The sequence below is a fragment of the Pholcus phalangioides genome, unplaced genomic scaffold (genome assembly GCF_987345545.1).
Source record: "Pholcus phalangioides strain wild (caught in Gottingen) unplaced genomic scaffold, Ppha-v1.0 ptg000008l_1, whole genome shotgun sequence".
NCBI lineage: Eukaryota > Metazoa > Arthropoda > Arachnida > Araneae > Pholcidae > Pholcus > Pholcus phalangioides.
The window spans coordinates 54,469,187-54,497,160 of NW_028301601.1; the positions used below are offsets into that span (position 1 = coordinate 54,469,187).

A 27,974-nucleotide genomic window follows, 5' to 3' on the forward strand; every position below is an offset into this window, starting at 1 on the left:
TTCCTCTGGATAAAATATATCCATTTTTTTGTGTTTTTTCAGTTTTTGAATGGATACGTTTACTTAAAACGAAGCTGTGGCGTTTCTACGAAGACATTTTTTTAAATCCCGGATGTTACTCGCCGGAAATTACAGTACCTGGATTCTTGAAATCACGTATGAATGTTTTATTACCTAGAAATAATGTGTATGTGAAGTGTCTAAAATCTCGGAGTTATTTCAAATCTTGCAAAAGTGATGAAAAATGCATGAAATATTATAAATTTTGGTATAATGCGTGAAATGTTTGGAATATCTTTGGAATAATGCCCGGCGTGAAATCTCGTGGTCTAATCATGGAATCACGTATATCTGGAATCTTCATTATTGTATTAAAATTTCCAATGTTGTTTAGTAATTTTATTTTAAATATTTTTCCATTTTGTTAGTGAAGTTATTTTAGGTTTTTTCTCAAATTTTGCTAGTGATTGTATTTTGGATATTTTCCTGCTTTATTACGGATTTTATTTTAGATATTTTTCAGTTTTATTAGTGATTTTGTTTTAGATATTTTTTCAGTTTTATTAGTAATTTTGTTTTAGATATTTTTCAATTTTATTAGTGATTTTGTTTTAGATATTTTCTATCTTTATTAGTGATTAAATTTTAGGTTTTAGATACTTTCTAACTTTATTAGTGATTAAATTTTAGGTTTTAGATACTTTCTATCTTTATTAGTGATTAAATTTCAGGTTTTATGTATTTCCCAATATTATTACTGATTTTACTTTAGATATTTTCCAATTTTATCATTGATTTTATATTTTAGGTAATTTCTAATTTTATTAGTGATTTTTTTTATTTGAGATTTTTTTCGAATTTTGCTATATTGGGTTTATTTTAGATGTTTTCTAATCTCGTTTTGAACATTTTTCTAATCTCTCGTTTTAGATATTATCCAATTTTATTAATCATTCTGCTTTAGATATTTTCGAATTTTATTAATAATTTTATTTCACTTTTTTTTTATTTTATTAGCGATCTTATTTTAGAAATTCTCCAATTCCATGGCGTAATTGATAATCGAAATTCTTTATATGTGATTATTATAAAATTTTATCTTATTTTGAATGAAGCTCGACAATGGTCTCGGTACTCTTCGGGGCAAAGCCCGAAATTGCCGGACGGACAGTGAAAGGGCCTAGGCCTTAGCCCACTCAAAAAGTAAAGCCTATCTGAAATGAGTATGTACAATGACCATGATGCAATAGTTGAAAAATTAATTTAAATGGGAAGTAAGGTCATATCTGAACTACTGTAGCAGTTGGGGAGGTTCGTACTCAGTTTTGTGAGAAAAATTTCAGCTTGACGCAAGAACTATGGGGGGAAAATAGCACCTTAAACAAGGGCCTATGCACTTGCCTTTAGCTACAAGCAGCACTGACTCAACTCACACAAGAGAGAGTACACATCCGTATATCTCCTCGCCGAAGATAATATAAATTATGAGGTTAAGTCAAAGCTCATTGAAGAGAGGAGGGTAAAAATATATATCTTATATAAAACTACCTTTCGGATTGAGTTACTTAAAATTGGGGCGTAATAATTTGATGAGAACGGAACACACCCCAACTGTCAGGGGGCTCTCAGCAAATAAAGCCGTCTAACAAGGCCGAAAAAAAAAAAAAAAATTACTTTTGTGATCCTTGTTAAGATATTGTCCGGATTTTTCATCCATAAAGATAACTAATGAACTTATCTGGATTTTTTTACTATTTTATTTCATTTTTTTCCCCCCACCATTCCTCTCGCACTCACCCAGCTGTTATTTGATATAGCAGCGCGTTTGGTATCTGTCTTTGGTAATAAAGGGCGACCGCGGCAAAAGGCACCAAAAAATCTGCGGTTTTTTTACTTACCGCGTGTTATACGGTATTGAATTCTCTTTCTGTCGCTCCCCTTTGCATTTTTTTTTATTCCATCATGGCCGATTACCTATTCTGATAAAGTGGATAGGATTTTTTTTTTTCTTGCCGCCCAATTGTCAAGAAGAAACGTATTAATCAATTTGCTCCCCCCTCCCCATTTTTTTTTCCCATTGGACTATACCCTGCTATAAATTTCCCAATAGGTCTCGTCAATCCCAAATTTCCCGAGAGGTTGAAATTTCATCTAGGTTTTTTTGTTCGTGTATACGGAGATGTTATCACTTTCTATCCCCCCCTTCGTGGTAAAAGTGAATGCTTATCTTTAATATTTCATTTTTTTTTTTAAAAACCCGGAACAGGAACAAATGTTCCTATAGGTTTCTATTATTTTTTTTTTTCCTCTCAATAACGCACAGTAGCTGGAAATAGACACACAGTCATAACGTGGCTTTTTGACGTGGCTTATGAAGATATTTGTGGTAGTTGGCATGTACAAGATGGAAAAGCAAAGCGAATGACGCATTTTTCTCAGTGTGGTTTGCGGATAACTTGGTTGAAATAACGCCAGTGTGGGCGGGGGGGGGGGGACTGATTTGCTGATAGTTTGAGTGAAGTTTCGTCAACGAGGGATAACAGTAATTTGATGATAGTTCGGTTGAAGTGACGCCAGTGTGTGACGGAAGTTTGCCGATAATTTAGTTGAGGTAACATCAATATGGGGGAGGGGGGAATAGTAACATACTGATAGTTTTGGTGAAGTAACGTCAGTATAGGGACGGTAATTTACTGGTTTTTTATGTATAAGTACTTAATCCGGTGTGGGATATAGTTTAGTTAGACATCAATATGTGGGACGACATTTTGCCGATAATTTAGTTGAGGTGACAATGTGAGATAGTGAGTTTGCTGATATTTTGGTTGAGCTTAAGCTTTTGTGAGACAGTAATTTGCTGATATTTTGGGTGAACTTAAGCTTGTGTGAGACAGTAATTTGCTGATATTTTGGTTGAGCTTAAGCTTATCTGAGACAGTAATTTGCTGATATTTTGGGTGAACTTAAGCTTGTGTGAGACAGTAATTTGCTGATATTTTGGTTGAGCTTAAGCTTATCTGAGACAGTAATTTGCTGATATTTTGGGTGAACTTAAGCTTGTGTGAGACAGTAATTTGCTGATATTTTGGTTGAGCTTAAGCTTGTCTGAGACAGTAATTTGCTGATATTTTGGTTGAGCTTAAGACTTGTGTGAGACAGTAATTTGCTGATATTTTGGGTGAACTTAAGCTTGTGAGACAGTAATTTACTGATATTTTGGTTGAGCTTAAGTTTGTCTGAGACAGTAATTTGCTGATATTTTGGTTGAGCTTGAGCTTGTGTGAGACAATAATTTGCTGATATTTTGGTTGAGCTTAAGCTTGTGTGAGACAGTAATTTGCTGATATTTTGGTTGAGCTTAAGCTTGCCTGAGACAGTAAGTTGCTGATTGTTTGGCTGAGGTAATGTCAATGCGAGAGACAGTAATTCGGTGATATTTCGGTTGAAGTGATGTCAATGTGGAGAAACAGTAGTTTTCTGCCGATTGCCCATCGCACGGTCGTCATCACCTAACCCGAGACAACCCAAGCAACATTGTATAAAGGTGATTTAAGCTCTTTTACTCCCTAGAACGAGCTTAGCCTTTCTACCAATTTATTGTATAAACGGCCATGTGAAATGAAAAAAAAAATGAAGTGACAACAAAATGAATTTGACAAGTTCTCTAATGAGGCACTCGTGTGTCTGCTCATTCATAATACCAACATGTCCGTCCCACTAACTTTCAATGTTGATAAGACTATATAATATGGTTAATGTCGTCTCAATCGGAAAGTGCCGACTTCCGACAGAAACATATAACGTGACTTTGTGGACCTATTAATCACTGCCATATTAAACGATCGTTTCCCAAACAGAAATTGTAGATCAAAGGAAAGGTTTTTTTGAGAAAATTCGATTGCATATTGGTACTCCTTCACGGATATTAGTCAGCTGAATTGAAAGTTTGACGTACAACAATTACAATAAAAGCGAGTTGCACATTCCAGTGGGGTTTTTAAATAAGCCGTGTTGTCATAAAATGTTTGTTTCGTGATAAAAAGATACAATAGCAGCTTAAATATATGCGCTTAAGAACGCAAAACGATCAGCGCTTTTGGGGCAAACTAATATAAAGTAGTTTCAGCATGACTTGGTAGGTTGTCCAACCTACGGCACAGAATTGGATGTAAATGCGGCCCAACAAGCATTTTTCTAACTAAATAAAGTAAATGACATTTTCCGGTAGCATTTTTGAGCCTTGGTTTTCAAGTGCAAGGCTTCAAGTTCTTGAATTTCAAGCATGTTTTTCCACCAAAAAGAAGGAAAAAGTTTTGATAATTTTTGTACTTGAGATTGCGAATTTGGCTTCAATGGCAGCTTACTCATAGATAGACTTTTTTTGCATTTCCCAAAAACACTTTTTCTTCTTCCTATGCGGCCAAAAACGGTTTTCCTTCTGTCAATGTGGCCCAGAAAATCCAAAATAACCGGGACACCCCGGGTTTGAGAAATAAATTATTATACATACATGTATGGTCTCCAGTGGCCTATATTCTGCGATTTACGGAAAAATCACCCCTAGGAAAATTCACTTCTGGGGAAATTCGCTAACAACAGCTCGTCACCAGTGAGGTGAGTGACCGAATGAGTTGGTGAATTAGCGTGCAAGTGAACTAGTGATTGTATAAGTGACTCACTCAGGGCGGTATTCACCGACATGGTTTAATGTATAGTCACAATTTTTTGATTAGAGATCGACACGGATTGGTTACATTCAGGTTTTTAACCAATCTATGTTGATCTCTTATCCAAAAAGTGTGACTACTGTTTAAACCATGTCGGTGAATACGGCCCTCACTCACTTGCTTGCTCATTTTCTCATCTGTTCAGTCCCTCGCTCGTCTGTTCACTCGCTTTCTCATTCACGGGGCTTAAGCTATGAAGAGAAACTTGATTTTTTTTTTTGAAATTGTTTGCATTGGAAAAACGCAGGTGTCGGGAGATATAATAGACGATAGACGTGTTCAAAATTTTCAACGGGATGGATAGGATAGACCATAGTTCCCAAACTTTTTGTCCCATCAACCCTTCTTCAGGAAGTTTTTTCTCCCATCGCCTCCTAATTCAAGCGAACCCATAAGATCCTATGTTATACCCGTAGCTTTTATCGCCCCGCTGAACCATTCTATCGTCCACCAGGGGGCGATATTGCCCACTTTAGGAAACACTGGGATAGACCATGAATTACTAATACGCCGTCAATCAACTGCTTTGACAAGGGAGCAGCACCAGTATCGATTGGTAAGGGGACAACTTAGGTTGTAGTATCGCGGGAAATATTTCTTCAGTAGGGTTGTGAATAAATGGAATAGCTTACCTTTCGGGGGTCGTGAATTCAAACACAATTGACACGTTTAAGAGATAATACGATAAACATATTGGGATAAATCGAGAAACTATCCATACTCAGATAGGACAACCATAATTTTCTATGGGCATTACATTTATATTTTTATCATAATTATTAGTTTTTGTTGCTCTTATCGGGTCGCTGTATCTTTGATACAGAGTTTATGTACATACCGTATATATTCGACATCCATATTTTTTTTATGGGCATCTTTTTTCAGCCACTTCGTTGGGCATTTTGTCTGTAGTGGCCTTTGTATTTGTAATGAAGTAGAGTTTCCTGACCAAAAATTCAAATTCAGACATTTATTTTCCTACCTAATGTCCTCCATTAATGTTTCCAAGCTAAAATTGTTTCTTTTATGAGGAAAAACAAAAATTTTCATAAAAAAATTATTTCGAACATGAAGAATTACGATGCATTATAACAAGGGGGGGGGGGGAATCATATACATGCCACACAGAATATTATAATTAGTTTTCTTTAAATTAGCCAATGCCCATTCACGTGCGTGGGTAATATGATAATATTTCTGGGTATTTCCACTGCGCAGTGGTGTTCAAAATGTATCCGTTCGCGAGAAACAGGAAAAATATACACAAATTTGCAATTTCGGTTCTAAAAAATAAAATAAGAAACACATACGTGGGCGTAAAGCTTTAAAAAAAAACAAAAAACAGCGGCGGAACGTTCAACGGCAACGTTACTGACAGTGTGTGATGTTTTCCTTCAAAAAAAGTTAATCCACCGATTTACGTTCGGAACGACGGAAGGTGACCTCAGGGGCGACACCTACATCGGGTGTCACGCCCGACACCTTTTCACTTCCTTTTTCTTCTTATCATTATTATTTCGCTGTTGTTGCTGTTGTGTGTGTGTGTGTGTGTTAATGTTGTTTGCGGCTTCTTTAATGGTTTTTTTTTTTTTTACCCGGGGGCTAAACTCATTAAGAATTCATTCATTTATTATTCATATAGATACCACCCGCTTTTAATTTAGTTGTGATCTTAAATAGCGACACATAAATTATACCCCATTTAATGTGTCTGAAGACATAATAGTCCTTCGTAACACTTTGCATACGGTGTCGTTTCTTCGCGTTCTCGTTGATGTATGGGCATTACATCTTAGCATGCGTAACTGGATATGTTGTCAATCGTGACTGTTTGATGGATTGTCGGTGTTTCGTAAAGCTGCTTTTTTTTCTTGTAAATTCTGCTTTCACAGCTGAATTTGCTTTTTTTTTTTATTTATTTAAGAGATTCAGCTCTGTTGCTGAGGATTATAAGGGTTTCAGCACGATAGATAGATAGCAACGACTATTACAAATCTACTTAGAGGCGCTATAATAATTTTTTGTCATGAATATATACGTCTCTTAAACCTCTATTGTTCACTCCATTCCCATAAAAACGTATTGAGAAAAAAAAAATTACAGGAACGGGTGTAAAAATTGGTGCTGTAATCACGTTTTTAATTGAAACAATACATCACCACAGTAGTTTAATTGCTTCAAGTGGAACTTTCATTTAGCTAAAATGTTCAATTTCACCTTTTACCGACCAAATTAGGATTTGAATTAATTTTCTTAATTTTTTTCAGTTATTTTTCCCCTTCTGATCCTATAGCTGACATATATCACAACCATGAAATTCATGAAAAAAAAAGTTTCCTACACGTTTTCTGTACTTACCCATGTCCATAGAAACAATATTAGAACTAAAAACAAACCAATTAATTTCCATTCTTCCTTGAAAATAAGGGATTTAGAAAAAAAAATTTAATTTACGAGATAAAAACGCTGAAATGAAATTTTCGTTTTGTAAATTAAGTTTGAAATCTCACACGTTCAAGGAAAAAAAAATCAAGTTCTTTCATGTACGAAATTTTTTTTTTCTAATTGTTAAAACCGATGTTTTCAATCGGGAGCATTGGCCGATTAAATGTTATGGGTCAAATATACAGTTTGCCTATCTGTTAACAGATAAAACCTTGCTTAGCAAAGTTGAATAGTTTTTTACTTGAATTTTACTTCCGATTTCCCTCAATTTTGTGCGATTTTATAAATTTCCTAACGCGTAAAATTTTAGCAGCTTCTCGAAAAATTACACCAAAAACGAATAAACTCTTCCTAGATAATATATATGTATATTTAAAATAAACATTACACTTATACTGCCGTATTCTGTACTGAAATCAGGGGCGTAGCCAGAAATTTTGTTCGGGGGGAGGGGGGAGAACCACTTTCATTTCGGGAGACCAAAGTGGTAGAACAATAGATTTGGCCATCTTTTTTCGGTCATTTTCTCACATTTCGGGGAGGATCAGACCCCCTAAGTCCCCCCCCCGCTACGCCCTTGACTAAAATATACAGGGTGTTGCATGGAAGTGTCGACAAACTCGGGGGGGGGGGATATTAGACATCAATAGGAACAAAAATTGCCATAAAACGTCGCATCGCAAACCACGTTGAGTCGGTCAAAATCGCAAAAATACTTATGAAGGGTGTGAGGCCGAGTGGGACAAAAAGACCCATAAAATAAGTAGAAAAAGCATTTATTTGACATCATGTGTGATTACAACGCAGCCTGTGGTGTACAAAATAAAATACAATAACGAGTACAAAATCTCCCGTAATCATTTCTCTTCGTCTACTTTCTGACATTGAACTGTGCTGCACGGGCTGTTTTGTAATCATGCTGGTTAAAAAAAATTCGTTTTTGCACTTATTTATTTTACTTTTCTGTACTTATTATTATACTTTATTTTGTACACCACAGGCTGCGTTGTAATCACACACGATGGCAAATAAATGCTTTTTCTACTTATTTTATGGGTCTTTTTGTCCCACTCGGCCTCACACCCTTCATAAGTATTTTTGCGATTTTGACCGACTAAGCGTGGTTTGCGATGCCATGTTCTATGGCAATTTTTGTTCATCTTGATGCCTAATATCACCCCTCTGAGTTTGCCACCATTCATTTTAAGGCAACACCCTGTACACTACTTTCTAAAATAGTAAAAAAAATTTTTTTAACTGGTATGATAGGGTGGTTTTTTTTTTTGAACTATGTATATATTGAAATATATACGTTACCTGAGAGGGTTAATTTCAGGTCAATTGTAGTTACCTCCTAATGCTTCGACGGCAAAATTAGAAAAAACAATAAAACTCAAAAATTCAATGTCTTAAGACATTGAATATGCATTTTAAAGATCGCTTTGTAATGAACTGAATGGGAATCAAGCAATTACGGTAGGCAGTGTATAAGCGGAGTTGGGAATTTTTGCGGCTTTGCAATATAGTAGAGGCATTTTCCAACCGTTTTTTCTCATGGCTTGCATTGCTCAAAAAATGCAATTGCGTGAGTTTTAGCCTTTTTGAACTGGGCAGTCGATATATAATTGCGGAGGAGGGAAAAACACCAGGGAAAATGGTGGTGATAAAGATTCCATAACATTCAAGATAACTCTCATCAATGAGCTAGTACGAGTTGACCCTTTGGAAGAGGGGCTTAGTTTCGGTTGTAAAATTTCTTCGGAATGAATTTCAGAGGGTTTAGTTTCGGTTTTTGGGGAGCACTGGAGCTAGTCATAATCGGTTTGCTGAGGGAGATGTTATAATTCAAAATAATCTTTAATTTCTAAACAAAGTATAACTTGTATTGATTTTTTTTGGGGGGGGGGAATTTAAATTAGCATTTCATATAGTAAAACAATCGAATTTAGAACTTTCTTGTCAAATTTTATTACCTATAACTATATCTCAAAGTTTGCAACGCCAGCCTCTGTCGGGGGCGTCACGGCGAGCTGGAGGTACAGTCGAATCCCGTTATAACGGACTCCGAGATTCCGGAGAAATCACCTCGTTATAAAGGGATTCCAGGTTGTTGTATTGTTGCTATCAAAAGTTATCTGGGGGGGGGGATTAGGGAAGTGTCCGTTTTAAAATGAGATTTTTCGCTATAACGGTATTCGTTAAAACGGGATTTGACTGTATTAGCTTTCGTTCCTATTTATGCTTTGAAGTGTCACGGCAATTCAGCGCCGACGATTAAGTGCGGTGATTGTGTTTTGTAAAAATAACAATTCCTTTCCCACTTCTTCCAGATTTAGGACTGACCGAAAAGATGCACTGCTCTAATTCAATTTCTGTTAGCTTCTCTTCTTTCTGCAGAGCCGTTATAAATTTCTAAATATCGGGATAATGAACTTCAATGGTGCTACCGAACGAATTATGCCAACCCTCAATTTATTATTATTGGTTTCTGCAAAGCCGTCAATAATGGCATCGACCCGATTCCATAGTCCTATAGCAAATTTCGGATCTCTCCTACAATTCCGGTGTCTTCGAAATAATTTGCAATATCATGTAAATCTTCTTCATTGTCTCTGCAGTATCCCCCGGGAACGCTTCGATACATATTTTTATGACGGCGACATATTTGTGTCAGAAACTTCTAACTACACTTTACTCTCAAAATCATTTCAAAGCATTTTGAAAGTACTTATGAAAGTCTGAAAAAGCGGGAAGGGAATTGTTATATGCAAAACACAATCAGTGCGCTGAAATGTAATAGATTCGGTTCTTTCATATGGGAAAATATCTACCAGATTACCCTGGGGAAGCAGCATGTGACAACCACTGTATCCAACGCGCATATAACGCTTTCACTTCATAATATGCGGCCACATTAATGACACGACCAACCTTAATTGATAATTTTTTGAAAAAATTTTTAAAGAAATCTTTATATCAGTTTTTATACATACAAAATTACTTTAAAAACTGTTCAACAGCTGTATTGGAAATAACGAAATCATTAATATTTATAGTTATTTTCGGAATTCTAATTTTACATTGATACAAATTTATGCTTTTTTGCACTTTTTTGTCAGAAACGGGTCATGTCTTCCATACACTGGGTAGCTGACGAGGGTCTCTAGCACGAGATCGTATTTTTAGATCGGAGAAGCGTCGAGAGATGGCTCTTAGCTACAATTGCGATTCATGTAAAAGAAGGGAATATCAATTGGTTAAATTTGTGTTTCACAGCACAAAAAAGGCTGTATTGAAAATTTTGTTGTTCAAAAGAGTGTTAAGTTACCCTTGTTGTAGTGAAGTAAATACTTTCTTTCTTTCTAACCGAGCACAACTCAGGTCTATCACCACTTATGGGCGATTTACTACCTAGTGAGTTTATGCCGGAGGTGTAACTGTATGTGTACCTAACCACACAAACGTGTTGTGTTTTGATTTTTCAGTGCTGTCATCTATATTTCAGAAGTGAAGTGAGTGATGTGTTATGATTGAATTCGTACTGTTTGTAGGTCAGTTGCTCTCTGTGGCGAGACTTTTTAACGGGGAGATCGGCTCGCATTCGCGCCTTGAATTTGAGAACCACAGAAAACCAGTTTCAGCCGATCACCGACTGGGGTTCGAACCCGGGTCATCGCGATGCGAGTCCGTCACTATGAACACTCGACCACCATAGCGGCAGTGAATTAAATAGTACGTGTAAATGTCACTGCCAAAGCCCGAAATCGGCCAATTTCGTTGAGTATTGATCAGGTTAATGTCCGAATTTCGGGCTTTGGCCAGCCAGTTCGCGAAGTGGTCAGAGATCCCTGACCAAAGTCCGATAACAAAAGGCATGATCTGGAGTCATCTATGATTTCGATGCTGTCATTTTTTTGTCACATGGCCTCAAGGCCGTATAATATACTTAATCTTATAACACTCTCATTATCATTTCACTGGATGGTTGAACAGTTGGTCCAACAAGTCAGAACTAATACTAATTTGTTACTAGTACTTTGATATGAATTTTAATTCTTTGGAAATTTATCTATATTTGGTCATATTAATTAATCCCGTGCTAGTTTGAAATTTTATGTGAACCTTGTACTTTAATTTAAGGTTTCGTTGACCATATTGATTTATTTTGTATAACACAATGCAGTTCCACATCATTCAAGTGGGTCACGGCTCATTCCCAGATCACTTAAGTGACCAGGGGCACATTTACATATCAGTTAAGTTAACTGAGGCACTGTTCCAGATCACTTAAATGGCCCGCGATGAATTTACAGACCACTTACGTAGTCCGCGACGCATTTCCAGATCACTTGAGCCGCACGCAGCACATTTTCAGATCACTTAAGTGGCTCGTGAGACGTTTTCAAACCAACGAAGTGTCCTGCATCTCTCAAAAAAGTAGAGCACCTTTGCCTTAGAGCATGGTGAAATGGATATTTTACCGATTCATCAGCCATGCAACTCCTCTGCTTGTACATTCCGAAGATGGCTAAAATGCATTCACAGTGTATATGTTACGATAAATGTAATAAATCGGTTATTATGCGTAATACCGAAACGTCGTTGGCAAATTTGATAAATACTGAAAAATTATCACTTATACCGGTGATTATGTATGCGATTATAATACCCAAGTGTCATGCTAAAAAAATTATACGGAACGAAATTTGATAAGATAATACGTAATATCGGGGTGCGATCGGGAAATTGGTTGTATGGGAATTCATTATATCGGGTCACAAACGTAAAAATTGTTGAATAAGTGTTCGTTATATCGAATTCCCATTGCAGAAAAAAAAAACTCTCCTATTCATTAAAAAGGAGTTCGTTATGTTGGGGGTCTGATTGTACACGCACAAAAACTTGTAAAAATTCGATAAATCAAAGAATTTGCTAAATGAGAGTTCTTTATATCGGAGTATGATCGTAAAATTTGTTAAATGAGATTTTGTTATATCGAGTTCCGATTTCAGAATTCATCAAATGGGAGTCATTTCGGGAATGTTGCAAAAAAAAAAAAAATCGTTAAATCGGAGATCATTGAATCCGATTCAGATTCAGGCTCACAAATACGGTCATCTACATGATAAATCTTACCACGCCAATGGAACCAATTTATCAATACGAAATGGCAATTATGCATAATAACCACCAAATATTATGAATTCAGTACGATTTATCATGTTCACCAACGAAGCTTGGGTATTATGCATAATCGCTGGTAAAAGTGATAAATTTATGGCGGAAATTATCGAACTTGCCCAAAATGGTCGGCAGTTATGCATAATATAACCGGATTTATAACATTTATCGTGGCATATATATCAGAAAAAGTTTCATTCCCCGTATGCAATGTTCATTGTTTCTCGGTGACATGCCTTCGAGCATGATAAAATGGATAATTTACTTAATTCGTCAATTATGGAATATTACATCCAGAAGGCGACTAAAATACGTTCACCGTGTATAAATGCTGCCGCTTCTCTGGAAGAATTTGATTTTTCAACCATAGGTGTTGCTTATTCTAATTTTGCAATCGCATTTTATGATGAACTGTCAGTGAAATACAAGCTTTTACGATGGTAACTATCTCAAAATGTTTCTGATGGAAATGATTTTCAACAATGTTCCGTATGAAAAAGTCGTTTATGGTAAAATATTTTCGTATCACTTATTTTTTTAGCAGCAAGCGCGGATCCAGTGATGGCGATGCCGGCAATCATCCCTCTCAAGAGCCAAATACTATGGGAGAGGGGGATTATTCCTCCACTCCATTCACAGCTGAGTATGTCTGCCTTCTCTCTGTTGTCCCGTGAAATACGGGATGATCCAAATGCAACTACGCAATAAGTTGTTTCTCCGACACATCATCCCGGATTCGCCTGCCTTCTCTCCATTCGCAGCTTAGTGTGTCTGTTTTCTCTCCATTCGCAGCTTAGTGTGTCTGTCTTCTCTCCATTCGCAGCTGATAATGTCTGTCCTCTCCCCATTCGCAGCTGATAATGTCTGTCCTCTCCCCATTCGCAGCTGATAATGTCTGTCCTCTCCCAATTCGCAGCTGATAATGTCTGTCCTCTCCCCATTCGCAGCTGATAATGTCTGTCCTCTCCCCATTCGCAGCTGATAATGTCTGTCCTCTCCCCATTCGCAGCTGATAATGTCTGTCATCTCTGCATTCGCACGTGAGCATGTCTCCATCCGAAACTGAGTATGTCTGCCTCCTCTTCATCCGAAGCTGAGTATGTCTGCCTCCTCTTCATCCGAAGCTGAGTATGTCTGCCTCCTCTTCATCCGAAGCTGAGTGAGTCTGCCTCCTCTTCATCCGAAGCTGAGTGTGTCTGCCTCCTCTTTATTCAAAGCTGCCTCCACTATATTCGCAGCTGAAGATATCTGTTTCAGCTTCATTCACAGCTGAAGATAACTGCCTCCGCTCCATTAGAATTTGAATATGTCTGCCTTGGCTATTCGCAGTTGAATATGCCTACCTCCACTTCATTCGCAGCTTAGTATGTCTGCCTTCCCTCCATTCGCAGCTGAGTTTTTCTGCCTTCTCTTCATTCGACGCTGAGTATGTTTGCCTTCTCTCTATTCGAAGCTGCCTCCACTATATTCGCAACTGGAGATATCTGTTTCGGCTTCATTCACAGCTGAAGATAACTGCCACCGCTCCATTGGAATTTGAAGGTGCCTGCCTCCGCTCCATTCACAGCCGAAGATATTCGCTCAGGCGTGGATCCCCCAGAGGGAAGGAGCCATAGGAACGATCGCCCCTCAAGAGCCGGATCTACCCCGTAAAATACGGGACGGTCTAACGAGCTTGCGCATTTGGATGCTCCTTTACCCATAGATTCCCAGCACATCGTCCTGAATCTACACCTGTTTAGAAGTATCCTTGATGGCGATAGTTTCTCACCACTTACTGTTATGACCACATACAGTAAGACACCCCTTAACGGTCACCCCCCCCCCCTTTTACGGCCAAATAATAATTTCCCCTGTATATAATAAGAGTACGCATTTAATCTCCTGATTAACAGCCACCCCCCCCCCCTCTCCCCCTCTTTTTTTGCTTCGCCAGTGTCCGTAAAAAACGGGTTGTGCTGTATTTCTAATTTGTGCCTTTATCCATAGACAAAAATAATAAATTCCATTTCAAGTTGATGATGACTTTACCATCATCGCTATTTCCCATTTTTAAGGGAGTCAATGCACGAAATTTTTCCAAATCGTGTGTTTTTCAAAAAATTTGACTTTTTAATTACAGTACATACTTTGAACTTTTCTGCATCTATCTGTGTTGTAATCTTTGTTCTACCTGTACCAGAAATATCTTTAATGTATTTTGAAATATAAGATTCTGGCGAGAATTATTTTTATGCTATAGTTTACCATCAAAACGCTTTCTCAAAACGGTTTTTTGCCAGATAAAGAGCATTCTTTTCAAACACTATTCATTCAAATGACTATTGAAACATCTTTTGGAAACTTGGCTTTTGTAGGTCTCTTGTTACAAGCTTTAACGCGAAAGTATCTTGTTATTGAAACGATTTCAAGTAATTTATCTCATATTTGCCATAATATGGTTCCCCAATAGATAATAAGAAAATATTTCCCAATTTTATTTCAAAATATGGGTAAATTTTAGTGATTTTGAAAAAAAAGTTGCATGTTGTTGAAGTTGATGTACGGGGAAGAGAGGGAAATGAGAGAACCACCAATTAGCTTCCGTTAAAGTGCATAAAGTATCCACAGAATTTAAGAAAAAACATTTAATATGCCATAAGAGAATAGCAAATTTTAAATTACCTTTAAGGACAGGTGATTTTTTCTATAGTAGAGCATGGGAATTCAAGATCAACGACCCCTAAAGCCAGGTTTTCCTAGAAGCAGGTTCCTACAGCGCGTGCAGCGTGAAAACGCTGATTGGTTAAAAACCTGAAATTCAGGTTTTTTTGACCAATCACCGTTTACACGCTGCACGCACCGTAAAAAATCTGCTCCTAGGAAAACCGTGCTTTAATTCACAAGCTAATCTACCAGCCACAGTGGGTCACTAAGGCAGCCAATCTATTTTCTGTCGTAATTGAAGAACCAAGAATATTCTTTAGAAAAACCTCAAAAATTTTGTGTCTTTTCGGATGGTAAATATCTACGCCTAGTTTCTAGGAGTGCCCCCTTGTTCAATTATACTATTACCTTCTGAGCTATCTAAAACGTCAACTATTGTCAATGAATATCAGCAATCCTCATCAGCAGTGAGTTTTGATGCTGATGGTGATAGTAGCGGTCTTTTCAACTATACATTTAATGGCAATGAGACTCTCAATAAGGCCGTTTATGACAATGACCAAGCGAAAACTCTTCTGGTGGTATTACCAGGCAAAAAAGCTGTCAATGGCAATAGTCATATGAAAAAATTTTCAATAGTAATAAAATGAGACAAAAATATTTTCTGTAAAGGGTAGCTAAACAAAAATGCTTTCGATGACAATAGCCCTTGGAGGAGAGGTATATGGGTAATGATTATATATTTCTCCTCTCTAAGCGATAGCTAGATGAAAATGCCTTTTGATAAAAATATCCAGAAGAAAATTCCTTTTGATAACAATAGCCAGAAGAAAATTCCTTTTGATAACAATAGACAGAAGAAAATTCCTTTTGATAACAATAGTCAGAAGAAAATTCCTTTTGATAGCAATAGACAGAAGAAAATCCCTTTTGATAACAATAGCCAGATGAAAATGCTTCTGGTGGGAATAGCCAGAAGAAAATCCCTTTTGATAACAATAGCCAGATGAAAATGCTTCTGGTGGGAATAGCCAGAAAAAAAAAGCTTCTGATGACAATGGTGCTTCTGATGAAAATATTCGAACGAAAATGCTTCCAATGATAATAGCTATACGAAAATGCTTCCAATGATAATAGCTATACGAAAATGCTTCCAATGATAATAGCTATACGAAAATGCTTCCAATGATAATAGCTATACGAAAATGCTTCCAATGATAATAGCTATACGAAAATGCTTCCAATGATAATAGCTATACGAAAATGCTTCCAATGATAATAGCTATACGAAAATGCTTCCAATGATAATAGCTATACGAAAATGCTTCCAATGATAATAGCTATACGAAAATGCTTCTGATGGGAATACGTGTGGACGGAAATGCTTTTGATGACAATATCCACTAGAGAGAAAGGATCGTCAGACCATGCTTTCGCAGCCCGGGTGCTCACTGAACACCCGGATCAAGCGGGCTTTTGCCCTTATACTGATGACAATAGCCAGACGAAAATGCTTTCACTGCAATAGTTAACAACGAAAACACTTCCGATGACGATAGTTACACAAACCTTATCATGACCGCGAAGCACGCCAACGTACAACCCATTTCGTACAACTGGCAGAGTTCCTATAGAGTTTAGTTCAAACACCGTGTTGGATTCCAAGACGTCGTTTCTTCATAGGGTTTCGAGAATTCTGAACGTTCACAGAAAACTAAGTACGGTTATTATAACGACATAGCGAACAACTACGAAAATATTTAGACGTGACTCTTGAAGGTCAGCTGATCGATGATACATAATGGCCTAATAACTTCCTACGGGAGGATGAAGATTCCATGATCATGTTATAATCGATTGTGTCGTGATCCAAATGCCAACACAGCAGTTGTTAAACACACACACACAACAAGCCAAAACTCAAACCTGTTGATGGTGTTCGTATAACTCGTGCATTTCGAGTTTCTCAAAACGAAAACGAAAAGCAAAATAAAAAAAAAATTACCAAGGAGGTCGGTATCCGTCAATTTCGTCCGGATAAAAGCATCAGGTGGTGGCAAATGCAAAAAAATTATCAGAGGGAAATCAATTTTCGAGTATAACTTCTCTACCTTACATGTGTCCCGTTATCGTACACGCCGCTACGCAGGGCTGGCCGTCCGCCTACTCGAATATACGCTAGGCTAGCGAACTATAAAAAAAAAAAAAATATCCAGCCCATGGTGTGTCGTTGCACATTAGGTGTTGCGCTTATCACTATTCTGACAGGATCTTCTTGTAGTGCGACCCACACCACGGGTCGACTCTTTTTGGGACTAATGCGTAAAGAGAGACGTGCAAGCGATTATCTTCTCACAGGTTTCCTTTCTTTCCTCTGTATTTTTGATTTTTCTTTTTAGTTTTTCAGACATGTTGGAGGACGTTTTGTATTTAGTTTTCTTTTTTTCTCATAAAAACTTCACCTTACACACAATCCTGTCCATCAAGTTTTTCACTGAAAATGAGTCCCGACGCCCGCGTTTATTCTTCTTCTTGCAGACATCATTGCGTAAAACTAGAGATAGAGAGAGAGAGAAAAGACACTGAAGAATATCATAAAAACTGGAGGAAACTCGAAACAATTTCAATTTGTTTTTCCGTATTTTAAAAACTTTCTCCATATGCGTATGTATGTAATTCAGGTCGCCATTGATGCTAAATTTCTCGATTTCATTTCAAAAGATGATTCGTTAAAGCGTGTTCTGAGCTTTTGGAGAATTTCCATAACGTTTCGAAAAAAGCAATTTTTCGAAATACGGTTGACGCCGCTTATTAGAATCACTGGTAGTATCGTCGTTCGGATATTGTTATCACTTTTGCCCCCCTCCAAAGCAGAATATGCCGAAATGTGCGACGTACGCCGCAGAACAACTGGTGCTGTTGCAGAACAATCTGGAAGAATTTTAAGAAAAACGCCATTATGTGTATGCGAATTTTTACCGCAGAACATTTTCAGTCAGCTGAAGACTCGTTGCAGAACATCGCAAAACATTCTGCTTTGGGGACCTTTGCGAAGAACTTAACGAACCAATATCGTAACATGCGGAAAAGGTTCGTTGATAGTTATCGGGATTTCAGATGGTCCTATATTTTTTTCGCATCGGAAGTTCTTTTTGCGCATTCTGAAGCTCTCTAAGATTTAAACAAACTTATTTATAGCTATGTAAAAGTGTTATATAGTCGAATCCCGTTCTAACGAATACCGTTATAGCGAAAAAATCTCGTTTTAACGAACACTTTTCTAATTCCTCAGATAAGTTTGCATAGGAATAATGCAAAAACCTGGAATTCCTTTATAACGAAATTTCGTTGTAACGAAGTGATTTTTCCGGTCTCTTGGAGTTCGTTATAACGGGATTCGACTGTATTCCCCCCCCCCACCCTGACAAACATTTCCGTACTTAATGTCGTAATCAGTCCGTAATATTCGTTGTGATCTATGTACGAGTGGAGCAGGTCTTGCGATGGCTTTCCTATAGTAAAAGGCATATGACGCAAAAAAAAAGTGATTTGTTTCAGTTCTTGATCAGTTTCTTTCAGTTGGCCAGGAAGAATTTTCTAAGACAATGTGAGAAAAAGTCTGTTGCCAGAAAAAAGGCACCACAATTTTTTTTTTTTAATTTTAATGATTTTTTAAATTCGGTGCAACGTAACCCTTAGGAGAGAGCGGGTTACTTTGCACCCCTAACATTATGATTATTTCTGAGCAAGACAGTATTTCGGAGCATTTTCGACCGACTTAAAATTTCTTGTATTACCACATAGTATTCGGGAAACTGGAAAGAAATGCATTTCTTTTGATCGTGAATGGAAAAGGTAATCTAAATTCACAAAAGTGCAACTCATTCATTATGCAAAAAAAAACAACTAATATGAATGAAATTTTGTATTATTTTATCAACACAAAAAAAAGAGACACAAATTCGGTTATTACTATCTATTGCACGAGAGCTATATTAAACCTAAAACGAATAAAAACGAAAACTACTTTAGGGTTGCATTACACGACTTTTAGGGGGTGCAAACTAGCCCCAGTTTTATTCAGAACATTAACCATCAAATTACTATCAATCGTGAAATGATAAATAATCAGTTAATTACGACTTTATATGTATACTTTAAAAGACAGTTTTTCTACGTATAAAATAAACAGCATTTGCTTTCTAATTAAGCAGTTTCTTGAAAGCAAAATTCACCTTTTTTTCACAAAAATTCTAAGTCAAATCAAGCAGCACAGATATGTTTAGCAAACAATATACAAAATTTCGAAAGCATCACCAACTCGAATACATAAGGCTATGACCCGGTAAGGTACCCTTCCGGGCAAAACCAAAACTGTTTGGTCATTTTTATCAGAATAAGGGGCCGTTCAAGTATTACGTAAGTGAATTTTTTGCCAATTCCCCCCCCCCTTTGTCAGCGGAAGTCAGCAAAACTCTGACACCCCCCTTCCCCCTTGTCAGCAAAATTTCGTCATCAGCTCTGCCCCTCTGAATCCTAACGCATATTGTTGGGATCAGAGACGTACACGGGGCGGTGTCCGTGGTACAATTCCAGAACATTTAAGCGGCCTGTGGCACATTTTCAGATCACTTAAATGACCCGGGACACAGTTCCAGAACACTTAAGCGACTCGTGACATATTTAGAGATCCCTTGAGTGACATGCGACGTAGTTTTAGAGCACTTAACTGGCCCCCAGTGCGGTTCTACATCAATCAAGTTATCCGCGGCACATTCTCAGATTATTTAAGTGATACGCGTCATATAATTACGGATCAATTGAGTGATGCGTGGCACAATTCCAGAGCACTTAAGCGGAACGGACACATTTACAGATCACTTGGATCCGCGAAACATTTAGAGATCAGTAAAGTGGCACTTATAAATAGGGGTAATGTTATTTTAAGTGCCCACAAACTATCGAAAGGTTTTTCTCGTTTTTGGCGCACTGAGTAAAGTGTCATTACAAATATTTCATATTTTCATAAAGGGTGGTTGATGACGTAAGCATTATCTAAACCCCCCTCCCCCCCTTGTCATCAAAAGTAAGCAAATCGGAAATTCCCCCCCCCCCCCCCACCCATCGACGAAGACGTAATACCTAACCGCTAGGAAACGTTGAATGTTTTTTAATGGTTGTTGCAAAGCAACCACTGTAGGTGCAAAGTAGCCCCGGACTACGACCTTATTTTATGTATAATTGAATGTTCTATTTATGAATTTCAACAGCCATTTATAAAGATCCTGTAAAATATGTAGAAATTAAAAGTGTCTCATAACAATCGATAGTTAATTTGAAACATCCATTCGAACCGCATCCATGAAAATGAATTCATAGTAAAAATGTTCTTTTTGGAAATGCCCTCTTTCACAGAAATGATTTTACTCAAATAAGTCTTCGAGAGGCTTAAATTTGTCTATGAGCAATGGCTTCTCATAATAATGCCCCTTACGATGATGTTCAACCAAAAATACGTATTTTGGATAGAAGGAATTTTCAAAAATAATAGTAATTCCATGTATTTTTTGCGTCAATGTTTTCGATGGTGGAAGTTTTTTAATACACTTTTTTTATTGCAATGGTTTTTTCAATCAAGCCTTGATGACGTTTTTTTGTTGTTTTTTCCACCAATACTCCCTTAGCAGTAATTATTTTTTCAAGAGAAAGATGAAATAGTGAAATAATTAAATTCCTGAAAAAACTATTGTACTTATCAAAAATACTTTTACCATTATGGATGGCAATAGGTTTTGAGATGTGATGAAGTAACACCTTTCACACCGTTACCGCAGTGGTGGTCGGCTGAAGTTGGTTTTCTGCGGTTCCCAACTTCGAGGTGCGAATGCAAGCCGATCTCCACATTAAACAGTCTCGCCGCAGAGAGCAACAGGCCTACAACGGCAAAATCTGCAAACATTACACTTCGCTCATAGTTCGAAAAATATGTGGTAGATGGCATCACAATAACAAGAATTACACAGAAACAAGATTCACAACACGGACACACACATTACAACGTGTACCAAATTCGTTAGAAGTTCCGCAAAGGAATATGGACGAGGTACATGTGTGGTTTAGTAGTAGTAACACCTTTCACGGGGTGCTGACCAAGCTAAAATTCGTCCTATGCCAATGGTTTTCAACACGACATTTCATAGTAATGGTTTTCAACAATATTCTGGAAAAAAACGTCTCAGTAGCGACCTTAGCGGCATTAGTAAAGTAAAAATGTTTGCAATTGGTGTTTCCTGAATATGTATTCGATGATATTCTTTATTTCCATAATATACTCTTCATGGCAAGGGCATTTGATCAGTGCTGTTGGTATTATGAAAATCCTCAGCAATCTTTTTCACGTACATAAAATTTCCTCAACCCTAATCAGCAGTGGGATTTGATGCTGATGATGATGGTAACAGTCTTTCAACAATACATTTAATGGCAATGAGTTGAGTCTTCAGCGATTATCTTGATGGCAATGATTTTTTAACGATGCTCTCAGTGATGATGATTGTTCTATGATGTAGTGTATTCGTGCAAGGTGTCTCAATAAGACCGTTTATGCCAAAAACCAAGCGAAAATGCTTCTGCTGGTATTACCAGGCAAAATAGCTGCCAGTAACAGTAGTCGGTCAACAAAAATTTCTGATAACAATAGCCAGACGGAAATACTTCCGATGACAATAGCCAGGTGAAAATGCTTTCGATGACAATAGCAAGATGAAAATGCTTCTGATGGCAAGGGGTAGACAAAAATGCTTTCAATGACAATGGCAAGACGTAAATGCTTCCGATTGCAATGGGTAGACAAAAATGCTTTCGATAACAATATCCAGACGGAAATACTTCTGACGACAATAGCCTGATGAAAAGTCTTTCGATGGCAATAGCAAGACGAAAATGCTTCTGATGACAATGGGTAGATAGAAATGCTTTCGATGACAATGGGTAGATAGAAATGCTTTCGATAACAATAGCCAGACGAAAATACTTCCGGTGACAGTAGCCAGGTGATCTAAAGAGCTCGAGTGGCGTGGTGGTAAGATGTTCATCTACCACCGCGAAGGAGGTAGATGAAATAATCATCCCTCACGGTCCCAGGTTCAAACCCCAGGGAGGATATAGATAAAATATTTTCCCTAACTCGAGCTTGAAGCGACCACCGATAGACAGACAGCTCCTTCATTTCTAGCCCAGCTCATTAATGGCAGTAAATAACAATATAGCGATATGGTCAGAGTTTGTGTTTGGTGAAGAAGTAGCCAGATGAAAATACGTATTTCTGGGGAGGAATAGCCGGACGAAAATGCTTCTGACGACAAAAGTCGATTGAAATGCTTCTAGTGGGTACGGTCAATTGAAAATGATTATGGTGAAAATAGCCAGTTGAAAATGATTATGGTGAAAATAGCCAGTTGAAAATGATTATGGTGAAAATAGCCAGTTGAAAATGATTATGGTGAAAATAGCCAGTTGAAAATGCTTCTGATGACAATAGCTGCTGCACGCTAAATCCCTAGTAGAGCCAGGAATAAACGCTTCTGGTGAAAAAAATAACATTCTGACGGGAAAGTGAATGCATTTTTTCAATTCGACTTTTTATCACAATGAGATGCTTAAACATTATCCTCAAGTGACGCTTAATTTATAACCCCACCCCACTCCTTGATAATGAACATATTTTGTAGGATCCTTTTCATGTTTTTCAGATTTCAGCAATCGATGAGAATGTTTCAAGAATGTTCATTGTTCAAGTTGAAAAATTTCATTGAAGCAATAATGTTTTTCCATCTATCGTAATTTACCAATTTATAAACTTGGAACTGCAGAAAACAACGTGCACCCTCCCTCCCTCCCTCCCGCAGTATAATTAGGTAAAGTCTCTCCTAGCATACATCGATATATATATATCAGTAACACATCGTGCAACATGGTGTTTGAACTGCGTCAGTATGCACAACAACTCCAATCACGGAATACTCAGAAATGAATGGCAACATATTTAAATATCAATGCTCAAAGCGTCATTCAATCAGATTTTTTTTTTTTTCAACGGGCCAATTCAGCCCACGACGAGAATATTTCCTATGAATGGGCAGGCTTCCCGCTGACAAGACCAAAAAAACCAAAAAAAATACAACCAATTTTTACATCAAGGAAAATACCCGAATACCCGTCAAGCAGTCTGCCGTGAACACGGGCGTGAGCGATTCTTATACGACCCTCGTTGGCCTATAACGAACCTATTGAACCCCAGCAAGTTAACTCTTTGATTGGCAAATAGATGGCTCTGTCTACTCGCCACATGTAGACCCACCCGTCTGGTACATTCTTCTTTTTTTCTTTTTTTTTATATATTCTGTTTCATTTATTATTATTTATCCATGGACCCTTTCACCCGAGTTTAGCGCCTTTTAGCCCTTCCTTTGCCTTTATGGAGAAGGTCTTCTTTGACGAATGGAACTTGTTGACCCTTTTACAGGACCTGATCTCCACCCGTTTCCTTACAAGATCTGCGTATGCACATTTTTACGTTATATACACGCTTTATCTTCCCTTTTCTCTTACCTGTTTTCTTACCTGTGCGTTAGCACGTGCTTCAAATTCCTGAGAACATCTCAGTATGAAATTTTTTCGCGTATTATTATTATTATTATTTCTCTTCCTTGACGTGGTAATGCCTAGTTCTCTCTTACGGGGGTGGGTAAAAAGAGACCCGGGAATGAAAACATTACTTGTTCATTCCGCCCCGTCGTTTTAAGGGTTAATTTCATTACTCTAAGCACGTGACTTCGAGGGGGAAAAAAAAAATTCCGAATATAATGTTATTGAGAAATATTTCTGCCTGTGTTAACTATATAATAGCCACCTCGTTGGTAAAAAGGAAAAAAAATATGGGCGTCACTGTTTCAGGTAGTAAGTAATTCATGCGCGTGATAATAGATGGCGAAAAAAGACAAAAAAGGGGGAATACCATTTAACACCCTAGTTAGTAGTTAAAATATCGTTAGTATTCAAGAAGAATTTAATTGATATAGAATATATTCTCCCCTATTTTCCTTAACAAGTGAAATAAGAGAATTCTAATGAGAAACATTTCGTACATTGGTCGAATTATGGCCCGCATGCTAAGTGAGTTTCTCGGATTCCTCTGGTGTTGCCAGCGGCCTCAAACCTAATTTTGTAGTAAATGATTGTTCTCACGCTGATATTGTTTGATCAGAGAGTGATGTGGTTGAACGGTGGTTATCCGACACTGGGCTTTTCCATTGCAGCTTCCACTACAGATGCCAACGGATTGACTTAAAAATTACACCAACATTCATAGGTCTCAGCGTAGGTACTATGTAATGTCAGTTTTCGTTTTAAAATTTTCACTATGAAATAAAAAAATTTAAAAAGCCATTCAATGTCCTGAAACATTTCATCAGTTAGCGGCTCCTGACCTATTATTAACCCTTTGAGCGGTTTTTGAAATTTCATTGATCCGCATTATAACTGTCACAGTGAAGAACGAACCACTAACGTAAAATGCCACCTTTATTCAAGAGGAATATTTTTTTTCCCTGATTTAGTGCGCTAATAAGTGCTTTTCCGCAACAACGAGAATATTAATTTAAAAAAAGGAAGAGAAATACTCCATATTCTTCTATTATTTATACCGTACGATATTCCTACACTACACTGAAGGGAAAGAAGAAAAAAAATTCTCTCTTCTTTGTTATCAAACTTTGAACAGAAGCTGACTCCGATCACTGGCAGTTGATCTGGCAGGTTCGGGGTGGGGGGGGCATGTTTGTCTGTAAAAAAAACACTGCGCAGTATCTGGACTCGTCTTTGCCGAAATGGGAGGTTTTTAAGGATACGAGATACCTCGTGATTGCGGAAATAAAAGGTTTTAAGTTAGGCAAGATATTTCGTTATTGCCGCTTTAGGGGGGAAAATCCCCCGTGCAGATGCCTTCTATCTCTAGGAGGTACTTGCTAAACCCATTAAGGGCCGTATTCACAAACATGGTTTAAACTGTAGTCACACAATTTTTTGGGTAAGAGATCAACATAGATTGGTTAAAAACCTAAAAACTTGGATTTAACCAATCCGTGTCGATCTCTTATCAAAAAATTGTGACTATAGTTCAAACCATGTCTGTGAATACCACCCTTAGTATGGCAAAAAACACTTGAAGCATCATATAGCTGCAAAATTAAGAGCTTGAATGAAAAAAGCTCCTTGTAACAATAAAAGTAATGAAATTAAAGCCTTCAAAAAAGCTAATGAACAGCGTATAAATTTATTTGTCTGATTTATGTAATTTCATACAACTCTAACAAAATTAGCTGATATATATATGATTTGTTCACGCTATTTCATTACAATATGGACCAAACCTATGGCAACTTATGTCGCGTAGTACATTCTTTCAGTCAGAGCCGGCCATCATAGCTCAGTGGTTAGAGCACTGGTCTCGTAAACCAGGGGGCGTGAGTTCGAACCTCACTGGTGGCTTTTCCATTAATTGTTTTTTGACCTCTTGATTCTAACATTGTGGATGAGTTTGAGAATTGTTTGCTTCTTTTTCCGATATTAAGAAGTTTTCTATAAGAATGTTTGTGTTGGGGGAATCTTTATACTCAGCTGATATTTTTAAATATGCTCGGGCAAATAATTGTTGCGGATTTTTCGGATAATAAGAGGCATTGGTTTTCTAGCATCTCCCTCTCCCGTATTCCACTTTTGGGGGCCTGGAAAGAGGTGTTGAGGAAACTGAGCTGCTCAAAGCCTTGACCTGAACCGTATTGAGTACTTTTCGAAAGAACTTTTTCTACGTCAGCTGTGGGGAAAGGCTCTTAAATGGCCAAAATCAGTGCAACAGGAATAGTCTCAGCTCGTTTGCAAGAGTGGCATGCTATCCTAATCCAAAACATTCCAAATATTAATGAATATTAATGAGTAGCCTTCCTGAGAGAGAGAGTGGCAGCTCAGCTGAGATAGCAGTAAAAAGTGGAACTAGTCGTTACAAATTTCTGCCCGTACGGCCTTTAACCTGAATCGCCAAAGTATCCTAGATCGTTTCTTGATGAATTTGTCGCCGATTTTTACCGATGGAGGTCTTTCGGAAGAGAGCCACAAAAAGTTGATTTTATCCATAGCGATGCTGAGTCCGTGTTGGTCTAACCAATGATGGATTTCATTCAGCACATATGTGGCTAGTCTACCTGTGCCTTCTACCGTAGGGCCCGATTACCGTAATGTCATCGGCGTAGGCCTGGATACTGACATTCTTCGGCCACCTCTTAAGGAGGAGATCATTAAGGAATAAGTTCCAAAGTAGTGGCCCGGAACACGATCCTTGAGGATATCCCCTTGTCATTCTATGTCGAACTGTTCCTAATGGTGTCTGGATCTGTACCACCCTGTGTTGGAGCATGCTTATCAGGATATTGGCTAGATTAGATGGTATAGGCAGATAAAGCAATTTTTCTTTGATGATATTATGATTGATGCGATCGAAAGCCTCCCTGGATGTCCAGGGTAATTATTACGACGTTGTGTTTTTTAATTCTTTGATTTTTGATCTCTGTGACAATGTCCATGAGAGCTTATTCTGCCGAACTCCCATGGCGAAATCCATATTGAAGGGGGCTGATGACATTAGATTTTTCCAGGAAGAAGATAACTCTCTGGCAAATGACTTTTTTGAACAATTTACCCAATGTTGATAACAAATGTATGGGTCTATATGATTTAGTTGATGTTGGATCTTTGTCTTTTTTGAGGAAGAACAGGACATTGCTAATCTTGAAATGTCGTGGAAAATGTTCAAGTTGAAGGCATTTATTAAATAATGCGGAAAAAACCTCGGGAAAGCTTTGCAGTAGAGGAGTCTAAAGCATACAAAGGGTATAAGTGCAATGTTAAGTATAACTGTTTTATACCGCTTGCACTCCAAACCCATAATATAGGAATTAATTACATTGAAATCAGCTAGATCCATCATAATCCCTGAAAAAGAAATTTCATTCAACTCTGTATATATTCTACTATCAAATTAAGAGATTTTTTTGGACACTATACCGAGACGAACATGGAGGGAAAAAAATTTGTTGTCTCCACCGGGAAACGATCCCAGCCTCCCTTGCAAACCGGGAAGGCGCACTGACCATTATACCACAGAGATGCATTCCTTTCACAGACAATAAACTTTTCTTTCCAAAGTTCAACAAGGTATAATATCCAGAAAATCTCTTGATTCGATGTACCGTGGGCCGAGAAAAAATTACCCATCTCTACTGCCGCCACCCAGATGCCAACCACTGAAGTTGTCTGCAATCTCTACTCAGCAAGTCACGCTAATGTTCGTGTTTTAAGGTGCGAAAGATTTGTTTCCGTGGTACATTGATTAGTTAGTGCGCTTTCCTCGTTTGCAAGAGGCCCTGGGTTCGATTCCAGCTGGAGACAACAAACTTTTCTTTCTCAGGTTCACCTCGGCATAATATCTTGAAAATTTCTTGATATTTTGATGTATCGTAAGACAGAGAGAAAAATCTTCCATACATATCTCCCTCTTTATATTATTTCATTACATTAACACATATTTATAACACATATTTTCATCCTATCGAGAGATGAATATTCATAATTTTTCCTCAATGATACATTGGCATTAAACTGATAACAGCGATGAAAGCGTTTCGAGGAAAAGAAAGCATCGCACAGTGCTAACGAAGCTAAAAAACCGATGAAGTTGTTTTTTTAATTTAATTGGAATGCAACCAATTACTGCAATTAAATTAGAAAATCTACAAAGATCAGGCCTACTCCGTAAATAATCAATAAATTCCCCCAATGACCAACAATTGACTCAATGCTTACAAGAAAAAAACCGATATAAAAAACATTCGAATTATTTTATCAACGCCTTCAGATTCCAAC

The 27,974-nt window shown here is 37.6% G+C and overlaps 1 protein-coding gene and 1 non-coding gene across 2 annotated transcripts in view; one reads left to right on the plus strand and one right to left on the minus strand.

Moving 5' to 3' along the window:
- Positions 1-27,974, minus strand: part of LOC149084534 (protein Wnt-7b-like) — a 76,404-nt gene that overhangs the window by 39,519 nt on the left and 8,911 nt on the right. The window lies entirely within an intron of this gene.
- On the plus strand, positions 25,475-25,547 carry TRNAT-CGU (transfer RNA threonine (anticodon CGU)). The gene has a single exon. It is a non-coding gene; the product is annotated as a tRNA-Thr (tRNA).